Raw genomic sequence first — 13,996 nt, forward strand, 5'->3', positions numbered from 1 at the left:
GCTTAGCAACCAGTTCCCAGGGAAGCTCACTAGGCAGATTTTTTTTCTTTTAAAGTGACAGCTTCCTGCTAGTCTCAGAAGAGGAGTGGGCTTGTAAGCAGAGGAACTTGACCTACAGAAGAAGGAAAAAGAGAAAGGTTAAGTGGGGAAGATGGGCAGGAATGAATCAGTTTCAAGAGTCGTACCCTGTACCCTGGCTTGGAGTGCATTTCTCTTAATGTGTAGGATATGCTCAGAGGTGGGAAGATTTTTTTTTTTTTTTTGCCAGTCCTGGGGCTTGGACTCGGGGCCTGAGCACTGTCCCTGGCTTCCTTTTGCTCAAGGCTAGTGCTCTACACTTGAGCCACAGCACCACTTCTGGCCATTTTCTATATATGTGGTGCTGGGGAATCGAACCCAGGGCTTCATGTATACGAGGCAAGCTTTCTTGCCACTAGGCCATATTCTCAGCCAGGTGGGAAGATTTAAAATCCTAAAAGGCGATTGTTGTGAGGGGAAGCTGGCTGGATTAACTAGAGCAAATCTTCGTGGAGGAACCTCAGGGCCCTGGCAAGTGTAACACTGGAGTGTTTTCTAGCTAACCCTGAAAGGTTGAATGCAGGACTTAAAGTTCTGCTTATTTTCGGGATTCCACTACAGACATTGAAATGGAACACAAACGTTGTGGCTCAAAAAGGCAATGGATACAGGAGAAAGGCAAAGCAGACAAGCATGATGGAATGACTAAAGTGAGGGAAGACACCGTGTGTGTGTGTGTGTGTGTGTGCGCGCGCGTGCGTGCGTGCAGTTTACTCATTGGCTCATTTGCTGCTATCTTGTCTCATTTTTGATAGACAAATCACCTAATCTAAACTCATTCCTTCAGCCATCAACTTTATCACACACACAGCACACCATGATTCCCTCTGTCCAAAGGTAAGCTGGATCAGGTATCAAGAAATTCAGAACCATCTTTATGGCTCAGAAGTCACAGAAATGGTTCACCCAGTCAGCATACCCAACCTTTCCTGACTAACATTAGTCATCCCCTGTAACCTTATTTGGAGTGCCATGGACTTTACTTCTGGCATCTACCCCAAAAAAGATGATGCTAGGAAGCTCTCTGCAAGAGTACTGGGGTGGGGTGGGACTTGAGAGGCTCCATTCTTGTGATTGGATGAAATGGCTAACATACACGTCACACATACCTGGGTGTCTAACACATTTTCATCTTTAGATGCATTTGCCATTGTTACTCAGTTCTTTGAACTTTATAATACTTAAGGATTCTAGTCCATTCATTCACCATGAATGAAAAATATGTCACACTGGAAAATATACCACTAAGATAAAGCTTGAGGTGGGAGCCAAAGAATCACCTTTGAGTCATAAACTTTAAAAGACCATAGTCCTTGACTTGGGCTTTATTGTTTCCCATTTTCTGAATTATATATTTGTCTCCAGGAAATATAGTGTGAATTCCAATGAATTGGAAACTTCTGTTACTCTAGTCAATAGAGAGACACCCCTACTGACTCTGATAAATTGTCGGCATGGCCCATTTTTTTTTTTTTTTTTTTGGCCAGTCCTGGGCCTTGGACTCAGGGCCTGAGCACTGTCCCTGGCTTCTTCCCGCTCAAGGCAACACTCTGCCACTTGAGCCACAGCGCCGCTTCTGGCCGTTTTCTGTATATGTGGTGCTGGGGAATCGAACCTAGGGCCTCGTGTATCCGAGGCAGGCACTCTTGCCACTAGGCTATATCCCCAGCCCGGCATGGCCCATTTTTATTTTGTAGACACTAAGGCATTTAGTTTGCTTCATCCAGTGCTATGATTTTCAACCTGTTTTGAATTATACTTTCTTGTTTTATGTTGCCAGTCCACTCTCTCAGAAAGCAGTCAGAACTATTGAAAAAAAAAAACCCACACGTTTCATTTTCGTTGGAGATTCATGTCATTATCTGAAGTAACTAGAGAGGCTCTTACATGGTGGAGGAAATGCTTGCTTAAGGATGGCCAGTGCTTTTTCCTGTTTTCTTCTCATTGAAAAGGTTACTTTGCTACAGCACTTCACACTTTTGTTTCTTTACTCGACTGCATCTTGATGACAGGAGTTGAAGCTCTAGCTCTGCTTATTTTCTACTTCATCAGCTGAGTGTACAAATATGGCTTTCGTTTCTAATTCATCACTTGAAACTACGCTTGCCCTTTCAGCCGGACACCCAACATCTCCTTCTTGATGCTTCTTTGCCACTGACTTGTTCACAAACCTTGATTCAAAAGTAACCCTTTGTTCAAATGCCAGCAAAAGGAGAAGAGCGGGGAGCCAGCCATGGCTGGAAATGGTTCCCAGGACGTTGGTGCCCTATCTGCTCCCACCCGCGAGGATCCACCTGGATCCCCATACTAGACACCACACCCCTGAAACTCTCGGCTTATATTTAGCTTAAACGAACGCTTCTCAATCACTGTTGAGATATCTGCCCTCCCTAGGTCTCTTGACAAAGTTCAGGACCTTTTTTGTTTATTGCAACTGTGTGTGTGTGTGTGTGTGTGTGTGTGTGTGTGTGTGTGCGCGGGGGGGGGGGGAGGGAGGAGGGTGTAGGGAGAGGAGGATGTTACTGACATCTCTTTAGTAAGAGCCAGGGATGCTACTAAATATCTACACAACGAAGGACAGTCTCCTTATAGCATCCCCAACATATACACCACCACCACCACCATCACCACCACCACCACCACCATCATCAAGCCTTGAATGTAACAACTGCTCACGCCTGTAATCCTAGCTACTCAGGAGGATCTGAGGCAATCTGAGGATTATGGTTCAAAGCTAGCCCAGGCAGGAAAGGCCGTGAGACTCATCTCAATATAATTAACCATTGGAAAACCGGAAGTAGTGGTATGGCTCACAGTGGTAAAGCTCTAGCTTTGAGTAAAAGGAGCTCAGGGACAGCATGTAGGCTCTGGGTTCAAGCCCCACAACTGACATAACCCCCCCCCCCCCCGCCACCAAACTATACTTCCATATTCTGTCCAAGCTAGGTTAGACAAGTCAAGGCGGCTCAACCAAACTCACAAGGGCGAATTCCTGGTGCCTTCATGTGGTTATATGTAACCATAGAAGGAAAGGAAGAATGATTTGGGGAGTCAGAATGATGGTATCAGCAAAGAATGCTACAATCCTCAGAAGGGAAATAAACTCCAGGAACAATAGTTGAGGAAAGGTGTCAGATAGGAGATTTTTTGTTGTTGTTGTTCTTGTATAGAAATTCCCGGAATCTGGAAATTTACTCATGCCTTCTTCAAGATACTGATGGGTGCCACACTGTAAGGGCTCTTTCTTAATTCAAGTCTCTTCTCACCCTGGTGAGGGCTCCATTGTCATTAACAAAGCTTTCTTCTTGTTTTGATTCCCTTGTGGCTTATACATCATTTTGTTTTTCTTGTTGGGTCCTCAATGCTTAAGGAATCTGTGGCATGTAGAGGACACTCAATGACAATGTTGAATGATTGAAAGAACAGATCAACACAAAACAGAAAAAAAAAAAAAGAAGTCTTCACTGGGTTTGTGTTTGAGAAGCGGAACGTACACCCCTAAGTCTGAAAACACAATGTGCATTGAGTCTGGGGCAGTAACTCAGGGAAACAAACAAAAAAAATGATTCTGTTAAAATTTGGAAGGATATTTTACTAGGGCAAGTGTGAAGTCTTTAAGGAATGGCAGTACTTAATGCAAGACTGAACTGCTCGCTTCCAATCTCAGATCTGCCATATTCTAGTTGAATAACAAAGCAAATTGCTTTTGGTGTTATTTGATGTCTGCTTTCTCATGACTGTTTACCTGCCCACCAGGCTATGCATGCACTGGACAATCATGTAGTACCTGCCACATGGCAGGTACGGTGCAAAGAATTAGATTCAAAGAAGATTAAGATAAAGCCCTCATCTTCCAGCTTTTACCAGGGATTGGGGGTTGAAACTTCCACCCATGTTTATCCACACACGGTTCATGGTTATTCACAGTGAAAATTCAGTGCTGCCATTTTAAATTATTTATCAATTTTGGTATGAAAAGAAAAGTAGCTCTTAGATTTGTGCCAGGCAAGGGGAATCGAAGGACTTGAAACAAAGACAGCAGAACTTGGCTTCAAGTTCCGTTGTAGAAACCACTGACCACTCGTTCCTCATCTTTTGTGGATTTCGGGTTTCCTTCCTGTAATATGAAGTGAGTGGAGACAGATGACCTGTGAAGTTTCTTTTTTTCTTTCTTCTAGCCCTCAATTGGATTGTAAATATGTATATATAAAATCTTAGAAAACTCATTACTGTTGCTGGCCACTAGAGGTCAGTACCTTAAAAAGTAAACTGGCCACATTCCATTCTGTTACTATCAAAGGAAGGCCTGAAAGCAAAAGCTAAATAGTAACTATTTTCTTTCCTTGTTTGGGTTAGGAAGATACATTTCCTAAGAAAGAGGTTTTTTTTTTCTTCCACATAGTGAAACCTTGGACTTGACATCCTCCCCTTCTACAGCTGAGAGTTCAGTTCAATTTACCAATAACTTTGTGTGGAAGATGAATGAACAGAGGGTAAACCTTTGTCTGGGAAGAATTTGTGGTTTCTTAACAGACCAGAGTACATTTTATCTGGATGGCAGGAGGCAAGGCAAGAGAAATGGAAAGTTATTCTCCACCCCACCCCACTCCCCCGCCCGGCCAGTCCTGGGGCTTGAACTCAGGGCCTGAGCACTGTTCCTGGCTTTTTTTGCTCAAGGCTAGCACTCTACCACTTGAGCCACAGCCCCACTTCTGGCCTTTTCTGTATATGTGGTGCTGAGGAATCAAACCCGGGGCTTCATGTTCCCAGCCTGAATGTTACTCTTTTGTAGAGTCAGGTCTTCACATATATAATGATATACTTTCCCCTGGCTAGCCACTGAGAGTGAAAAAGGCTATAAATACATCTCTCTCTCTCTCTCTCTCTCTCTCTCTCTCTCTCTCTCTCTTTCTCTCTCTCTCTCTATATATATTCAAATTATCTATCTATCTATCTATCTATCTATCTATCTATCTATCTATCTATCTATGGCTAGCCCTCCTCTAGATGTAATGGGGAAGACATCATTTTTTTAACACTTTATTTTTTATTAAAAAAATTATTTTTGCCAGTCTTGGGACTTGAACTTAGGGCCTGGGCACTGTCTCTGAACCTCTTTGTGGTCAAGGCTAGAACTCTACCACTTGAGCCACAGTGCCACTTCCAGCTTTCTCTATGTATGTAGTACCGAGGAATTGAATGAGAGGCTTCATGCATGCTAGGCAAGCATTCTACCCCTAAGTCACATTCCCTGCCAAGACATCGTTTTTGTCTTTCCTTATGTTTCCACTACCCTCAAAAAAAAAAAAAATAGGAACTTCTACTCTTTTGTTAGGATTCACTCATTAAGGCCAGTGATTTAAAATCTCTACCTTTTCAAAGCAGAGATGAATTCCTCTGATGGGTGGGAGGACTAGAGGCCAGCATCACTTGGCTTTATCACTGCTGGAAGCAGTCTGCATGGAAAGGGCAGCGTGGCGTGGCCTACGCTGGTGTCTAGGAGTTAGACTTGAGGTGGGGTTGAGTTCTGACCTGACTCTGGCTGGATGGGGACCTTGCTCTTCGACGGGGACAATTCAAGTCTAGGTCTCCGTGTGAACACTGGGAAGTTGTTTTCAGGCCCCTGCCTGACCTTTCCCTGCTGCAATGCCCACAGCAGGAAAGGCAGATGGGAGTCCACTTGTGCTTCCTGTGCGCTCTCAATGTGAAACCAGTGTCTCTCAAATTCTACCAGAGGAGGCAGGTCAATATTCCCATAGAACACACAAAGTCTTGTCTGGAGATACTTGGTGTCTCTTTATATAGCTGAAATCAAACTGAAGGAAATATAAAGGAGCCAGGCACTGATGGCTTAAGCCTGTAATCCTTCCTACTTAGAACGCTGAAGTCTGAGGATTGCAGTTCAAAGCCAGATGGGGCAGGAAAGTCCAAGAGCCTCTTTTTTTTTTGGCTAGTCCTGGGGTTTGGACTCTGGGTCTGAGTACTGTCCCTGGCTTCTTTTTGCTCAAGGCTAGCACTCTGCCACTTGAGCCACAGCGCCACTTCTGGCCATTTTCTGTATATGTGGTGCTGGGGAATCAAACCCAGGGCCTCATGTATATGAGGCAGGCACTCTTGCCACTAGGCCATATCCCCAGCCCCCCAAGTGCCTCTTATCTCCAACTAAGCACCCCAAAAAGCTGGAGTGAATCTGTGGCCCAGAAAAGGCATGAAGCCTTCATTTTGGGAAATGTGACCTGGGAAGTGAAGAAAGAATCAGGCCGGAATTGAACCACTGGAGCGAAGAATAAAATGCCATGCACTAGAGCTTGAATAGTTGTGGCTGGGAGAGGCTGGCATGATGAGAAAACAGCCTGTGAAGTTGCAAAGGTAGACAGAAGGGGAAGACATTTCAGTTGGCACATTAAGACCTTAGATGCAGAAAGAAGCACATATTCTTGCATTCTAATTTCGGTAATCTTGTCATTAGAGCTGGAAGAGTAGACTTAAGGTGAACTTAGTTGAGGGAAGACACATTGATTTAATCTCAAGGGTGGAAACTTACGGATGGGTGGCGGTTGACTGAAGATGGAGAATTCTAAGGCTGCCCTGGGAGCACTGGGAAGGAGTGCAGCCATTGATTACTTATGTCTACCACCATTAGTTCAGAGAGAGAAAGGCAGCCACATTCTGTCCACTGACCCTCCTCCCATCTAATATGGAAATCCAGTTAACAGAATTTGAGTGTTTGGTCTAAAAGTCACAAAAGGATGATTGCTGAAATTTTGGGGACTATGCCTTATGTCTTCTGCTTTTCCTAACCAGCTTCATTTATGTCTTTTATTATTTTTTTAAATTGGTTATGGGGTTTGAACTCAGGGCCTGGGCACTATTCCTGAGCTCTTTTTGCTCAAGGCTAGTGCTCTACTACTTTGAGCCACAGCTCTTTTTCTGGGTTTCTGGTAGTTAATTGGAGATAAGAGTCTCATAGACTTTCCTGCCAGGGCTGGCTTTGAACCGTGATCCTCAGATCTCAGCCTCCTACGTACCAGAATTACAGATGTGAACCATCAGTGCCTGGCTCTTTTTATGTCTTTTTGATTTGACTAACTCTGGTTGTTTAGAACTTGAGAAACTAAGGCCTTATTTTGATAAGGAAGGTACTTAAAGTCATTACCCAACTGTTGGTTATTCAATTCACGTGACATCTTCTCAGGTGAGTTTCAGGACAGTACTTGCAAGTTTTAGCAAATAATAGTACAGGATACCCAGTTAAAACCCTTTGAGGCATAAAAAATAATGACCTGTTGTGATCTTTGAAATTCAGATATTAAATTGCTTGAATTTCATCTAGCAACTATAAAGAGGAGTCCAGTGGGCAAAGCTTTCTTGTGTGTGGATTTTGATATATAGATGCATATATATATATAGCACGCGGGCCATCTAATTATTATTTGCCAATCGTCTGACCTATGAAATGCTTAGCTGGCTCCCTGTGCAGCTCTGAATGTTTCCGGCAGAACATCTTTGTGGTTTCCTATGGTTGTCCTGTGGCGTGATTTGGATAACTGCAAAGAGGCACGGCATGGCCAAATTTGCGACCTGGAGTCCTCGTTGGAAACAGACCACAGACTTTGCCTTTTCTCGCCGACTTTCAGCCAAGCCAGCATCTCATAAACAATCTCATAAAAGAGTACTTTGGTGACATAAGAGCGTGTGGGCAACTCCTGAGAGTGTACGCTCACTCTGTTTGCCAGGCTCTGTGGTCATTTCTTGGAGTGCCAGCTAGATGGGGCAATTCTTATTACAATCAGTCCTCCCATGTCTGTGTTGGCACTGGGGCAGAGCCACAGTCCAGGCTTCTTCATGCTCGTGCTCATAAACTCTGTTACCATCTGACAAATGCATTGGTTTCAAGTGACTTCATGCTACGTGCAGCCCACTGGGTTTACAGTTCTGAACTAATAAAAAAACCTCAGTAAAATGATGTCAATTCAAGACTTCCTTCCTTCCCTGTGCAAATTAGGGTGGACTAATTAAAAATAGATAAACCAGTATTATTTTATTTAATTTTTATGTGAAAGAATTTTCTGGAATAGACATCCAAGTATGCCACCAGAAACTGTAATGATCGTGTCACTTCGATCTTCAACCTAGTTTACTTTTGTTTCTCTTTAGATTACATTCTCTGCATTTCTATGGCAGTCAAACAAAAGTTGCAATTACCTTACTATCCCCAAACTTTTATAAAAAGTGTTATGTCAATAAATAAAAATTTCATAGGAAAAAATAACATAAAGATCAAGAAATATAAAGTCTTCTTGTACCTTATTATAATTATTATTATTTACTCATGCTTGCTAGGCAGATGCTCTACCTCTGACCTAGCCCTGTTTTTCTTATTTATTTATTCATTTATTTATTTATTATTGTAAAGGTGATGTACAGAGAAGTGATAGTTACATCAGTCAGGTAATTAGTGCATTTTTTTTTAACATTGCTGCCTCTTCCCTTGTTTTTTACCCCCAGTTTCCCACCCCCTCAGTTTCTCTCTCCTCCAAGTTGTATAGTTCATTTTCAACATTAGAGTATCATGAATATCATTGCCATATTTTTTCATCCTTTGTCCCACCACTTCTGCTGGACAAAGACAGATGAACTACATACAAGACAAAAATTACACAAATCGGGGCTGGGGATATGGCCTAGTGGCAAGAGAGCTTGCCTCGTATACATGAGGCCCTGGGTTCGATTCCCCAGCACCACATATACAGAAAACGGCCAGAAGTGGCGCTGTGGCTCAAGTGGCAGAGTGCTAGCCTTGAGCAAAATGAAGCCAGGGACAGTGCTCAGGCCCTGAGTCCAAGGCCCAGGACTGGCCAAAAAAAAAAAAAAAAAAAATTACACAAATCAAAAACAGCAACAAAGAGCAAAGAAAGTCAAAGGAAAAAAAAAATCTTGTGTTCCCATTTCTTGGAGTTCATTTCGATAAACATCATTTTATATGACCCTACGCCCATAGCTATTGCGCCCTTGTGATACTCCCCTAAGAATAGCCTCCGTTGGTCTCACTATGTGAATGTTTAGAGCCCTGTTTAATTTATCATGTCCAAGTGTGATGTTTCTATCTTTTACCGTCCAGTGTGTTTACTTGTAGATTTGTAGGCACATCCTAATGACTATAAATGAGGGAAACCATGCAACTTACGTTTCTTTGGGTCTGGCTTACTTTGCTTAATATAATTTTTTGCAAGTCTTTCCTTTTCCTTACAAATGAGGCAATGCCATTCTGTCTGATGGAAGCACAGGCCACATTTCCTTGATCCATTCATCCACTGAGGCTCCGGCCCTCTTTTACGCTGGCTGTTGTTGAGATAGGGTCTCACTTCCTGCCCAACCTATCCCTGTGGGTAACCTACCTGTGTTTGCTCAGTTGCCACCAAGATAATAGATGTATAGCACCATGTTCAGATCTCTGTTTTGAGCCAGAGTCTCATTTACCCCTCTGCCAGGGCTGGCCTTAATTACTCATCTCCTAGTCCCAGTCTCCCAAGATTATACGCGCCAGTGCTGCAGTGCCAGGCTTCTTTTGTTGATTTTTTTTCCATTCAGGATTTCCCCTATGCACATGGATGAACACACTTAAAAATTAGAATAATTACCCAAACTATTCTTTAGGAATCAGCTTTCCTCTGTTAATATTTCACAATCGTCCTGTGGTATGCATGCATTTCCAGCTCGTGTTCACTGGCAGTGTTTCACTCAGAGAAGGTGCCGCAGCTCACTGAACACACATACTATCATCAGACATTTAGGCCATTTCCCAATTTGCCGTTTCACAGACTCTTTGTGTAATTATACCTTTGTAAACACTATTCATTATTTTCTGGGAATCACTTCCTAGAAATAAGAGACTTTGCAATTTCTCTAGGTTAGATACAAAAGAAATGCTTTGGCTATAGGAAGAGGAAATGTTTTTGCCTGAGACTGGGACTTGAACTTGGTATCTAACACTTTCATTCATTGGCTGGAGCTCTCCCACCAAAGCCATACTGCCAAGCCCTAGGACAGAGTTGCTTGCTACTTTTCTGTGAAATGATTACAAAGGAATAAATATATATATTTTACTTGAAGTGATAACAAGAAAAAATTTAGTTAGAAGAGGGTTATGGGCAGGTCTTGGGGCATAGCTCAAGAAATAGAGCCCTTGGCTAGCAAGCGCAAGGACCTAAGCTTAAATCTCAGTACTTCCAAGAAGAAAGAAAGAAAGAAAGAAAGAAAGAAAGAAAGAAAGAAAGAAAGAAAGAAAGAAAGAGAGAGAAAGAGAGAGAGAGAAAGAGAGAGGTTATGTGCAAACTGGCTGGTCTGTGTTATTCTGGATTCTCAACTGGGGGCAATTCTGGCCCTCTGGATACTTGGTGATAATCTGAACAGAGGGCTGGTTGTCATGATGAAGAAGAGAGGCTACTGACATCTAGCAGGTGGAGGCCAGAGGTGCTGGTAAACATCCAATGAGGTTTCATGTTTAATGATCTGACGTGAAATGTCAGCATTGCTGAAGGTGAGATCCTATGCAAAAAAAGAAAGAAAGGGTGTGTGAACACGTCTTTGGGAAACCACAGCATGGCCTTATGAGTTTTCACCAGTGTTTACATTTTTTTTGGGGGGGGGTACTGGGTATTGGACCCAGACCCCCCACAAGGTCAAGAAATCTGGTACTTCAGCCATGCCTCCAGCTCTTTTTGTTTCTATTTTGTTGTTGAAACCAGATCTCACTCACTTTGACTGGGCTGGCATTAAACTCGACTCTGCCAAGTATGTGATGTCACCATGCCAGGCTCATAGAGGTTTTAACAATCATTTTCTCTCCTAAAGGACTCTTCAGTTATTGAACATATTTGGAAGGTTCTGAGGGATAGATTAGGCCCGTGGGAAGTGTGTGGTCTTGCTTGCATTTGCTTTCTGGTAGGAAGAATCCTGAGAAGTGGTGTGTGTGTGTGTGTGTGTGTGTGTGTGTGTGTGTGTGTGTGTGTGTGTGTACATGTGCGTGCACGTGCATGCATATTTGTTTTAGGGGGCTTTATTGTGAGGCAAATGGAGAAGTATTTTGCTGCGCTTTATGATGTGACAAGGATGTTGAATTCTGCTTGGGTTCTCGTTGGCAGAATCAGACCCAATGCAAAGGATCCACACTGGACCCTGAGCCCGGGTCTTAATGCTTTGCACAGGACGAGGGTGGGTAAAGGCCCTCTCTCTGGAACTGTGCTTTAAAGCGAAGGCCGTGTGTGCCAAGGAGTGCAGGTGTGTGGGCCTGGACCTGGGCAGGAATAAGAACTGCGTTTACTAAGGCTTCACAGCGGGTAAATCACTCCCTTACGGATCTTCTGAATTCTCTTTTCTGGAGTAGCAAGAAGACCATTGAACTCCTGATGAGTAGGAAAGCGATTTGGCTAGAATGCTGAGCCCCTGATATTCCACCAGCTGCTCATTGCTGTTGTAATTGTAGAGGGTGGCTTAGAGAGGGGCCCTGAAGAACCCTCGGCTCCTCTCTGCAAGTCCCTGACTCCACACTCCCATGCAATGTTCTTGTAAGTGGAGCTGGATGACTTCTGAAGCCCGAGGGCACCTGGAGGGGAAGTGACAGGGAGCACTAAGCCGTGCTGGAGAGGGTCCCGTCTGCCCTTCTCAGGACAGGCCACTGAGCAGCTGTATGGCATTTTTGATACTTTAGAATGGGAAAAGATCCATGAGGTGATTCTGTGCTGGTTAATTCCCACCCACTCTACCAAGTCTTCTGGCTCTTGTGTCTGTCTCCTCTTCTTCTTCCTTCTCTTTGTGCAGTGTCATGCACACTGCATGACCCAGATTCCTTTGCTTTCTGGAGTTGTTGGATTTGACCAACAAAGGAAGAGAAGGATTTACTGCTCTCTTTTCCTCCTTGGGCCTGTGAGGATCTGGCAGTGGCTCTTCTCTAGGTGTAGCTTCTGCAGAATGGTCCCTCCATAGGGACTCTCTGCAGAATGGTCTCTTCTAAATCTTCAGCATTCACATGTTCAGCTCAGCAACACCGTTGCTACTCCACCCTCTCCAGGCTTTGGGTGGTAATGGCTTCCTGTTGTTTTGATATTACAACCTCCCTACTTGGATCATTTAACCCCACCTGCACCTCTGAATACAGTCATTTCATTCACCTGTTCATAGTGAAATGAGCTTGAATGTATACTGCCTCACGTCTGCCTCCGTAGTACATTGTCAAGATGGAAGAACTCAAGAGACCTTGGCATGTGGTCTCACGACACACTGTCTTCCTCCTTTCTCATGTACTGAGGCCCCTGACATGTCCATTGAATACTCTTCCTTTTATGGGGAAGGTGGTGGCAATGCTACTGAATTCTCCCTAACATCTTAGGCTCTTCCTAAGCATGAAACAAGAACAACGGCACCTGGCACTTATGAAGGACACAGTATACATGGTAGCTGCTGGTATCTATTGCAATAGATGTGTGACCTTTCAAAAAAAAATGAAGCTGGACATGGTAGTTCATGCCTATAACTTCTAAACTCTAGAACTGTGGTTGGCAGATTGAGGTACGAATATCATTAGTTCAAGGCTGGTTTGAGCCACATAGTCAGAGTCAATCTCCAAACTCAAATCCAGATCCCCAACTGGAATCTAAAAACAACCAACTGAGCAAGCAATAATAGCAATGAGACAAAAAACAAAGAACACAACCCAAAACAGAATAAAAACCCCAGAAAGAAAATAAAGCAGCAATGTGGAGATGATGTGGGTTGACTTGTCAGTGCTGCTATGTCGTTTAAAGATTGAATTGTGCTGCAGTGTTTCTTATTCACAGAGAGACAGCTCTCAAAGGATGCCATTCCCTAGCTCTCAAAGGTAATTGCATGCATCATTGCATCTTCCAGGGTGGTGAAGTAGAAAGTCAGAAGGTTTGAAGGGAAGAAGAGGTATTTCTGTTGAGAATAACATATTGTCTTCTTAGGTGTCCATTAGAGCTCAAGGTTGTGATTGCCCATAGGAGGGGGTCATCACAAATACTGAGCTCATATGGTATAACATACTCCATCAATACTGACCAAATGTTACCAAAAATTAGATGATCTCACAGAAAAGAATCCTAGCAACTCATTTATTTTGCATCAGCCAGACAAAATAAGTGTGGTTTTGATTTTGTATGGAAATGGTCAGAGGAGGTCACCTGTTGCTTCTCACTGCCAATAACCAGTGTTTCTTTTCCTAAATCTGGCAGCTCCTTTCCCCATTCCTTTGTGGCACAGTTTGATCTTTAGTACCTACAAGTGTTTCAACACTGGATTCATTGATTGCTTTATCACATTTTCTTCTTGTTATTTAAAGTGCCAGGCTTTTTTTCTATTTTTATCTTTTTGTCATACTGGGTCTTGAACTCAGGTCCTTACTCTTGTTTAACAGGCCCTGACACTTGGGCCACTCTGTTAGTCCTTTTTTTGTGTTGATTAGTTTCAAGATAGAATCTTTTTTATTTTGCCTAGGTTGGCCTAGATTGCAACTCCCCATGGTGCTTCTCTTTGTCCCATCATTGTGATCCCATTGTAGTTTGGGATGACAAGCACACTCTACTGTGCCTAGCCATTGGTTAACATGGGAGGTCTAACAAGTTCTTATGACTGGACTGGCTTAGAATCACAATCTGTTGATCTCGACTCCCAACAACTTGGGATTACAAGCTTGAGCCACCTCACCCAGCTGCGCCCTCTTAATTTTGATAGAAAATTCTTAACATTGGTTGGTATTTAGTATTTTCGAACTGTATTAGGTTGTGAAGAAAGGGCACTTTTAGAAAACAGGTGAAGAGGTGTTTCTACATTATGTATCCAGCTAAATGTTAGCTAACGTGTTAAATTACCTCTGTTGATTAAAAACAAGATTGGTTATCAA

This window comes from Perognathus longimembris, chromosome 16 (genome assembly GCF_023159225.1).
Source record: "Perognathus longimembris pacificus isolate PPM17 chromosome 16, ASM2315922v1, whole genome shotgun sequence".
NCBI classification, from domain to species: Eukaryota; Metazoa; Chordata; class Mammalia; order Rodentia; family Heteromyidae; genus Perognathus; species Perognathus longimembris.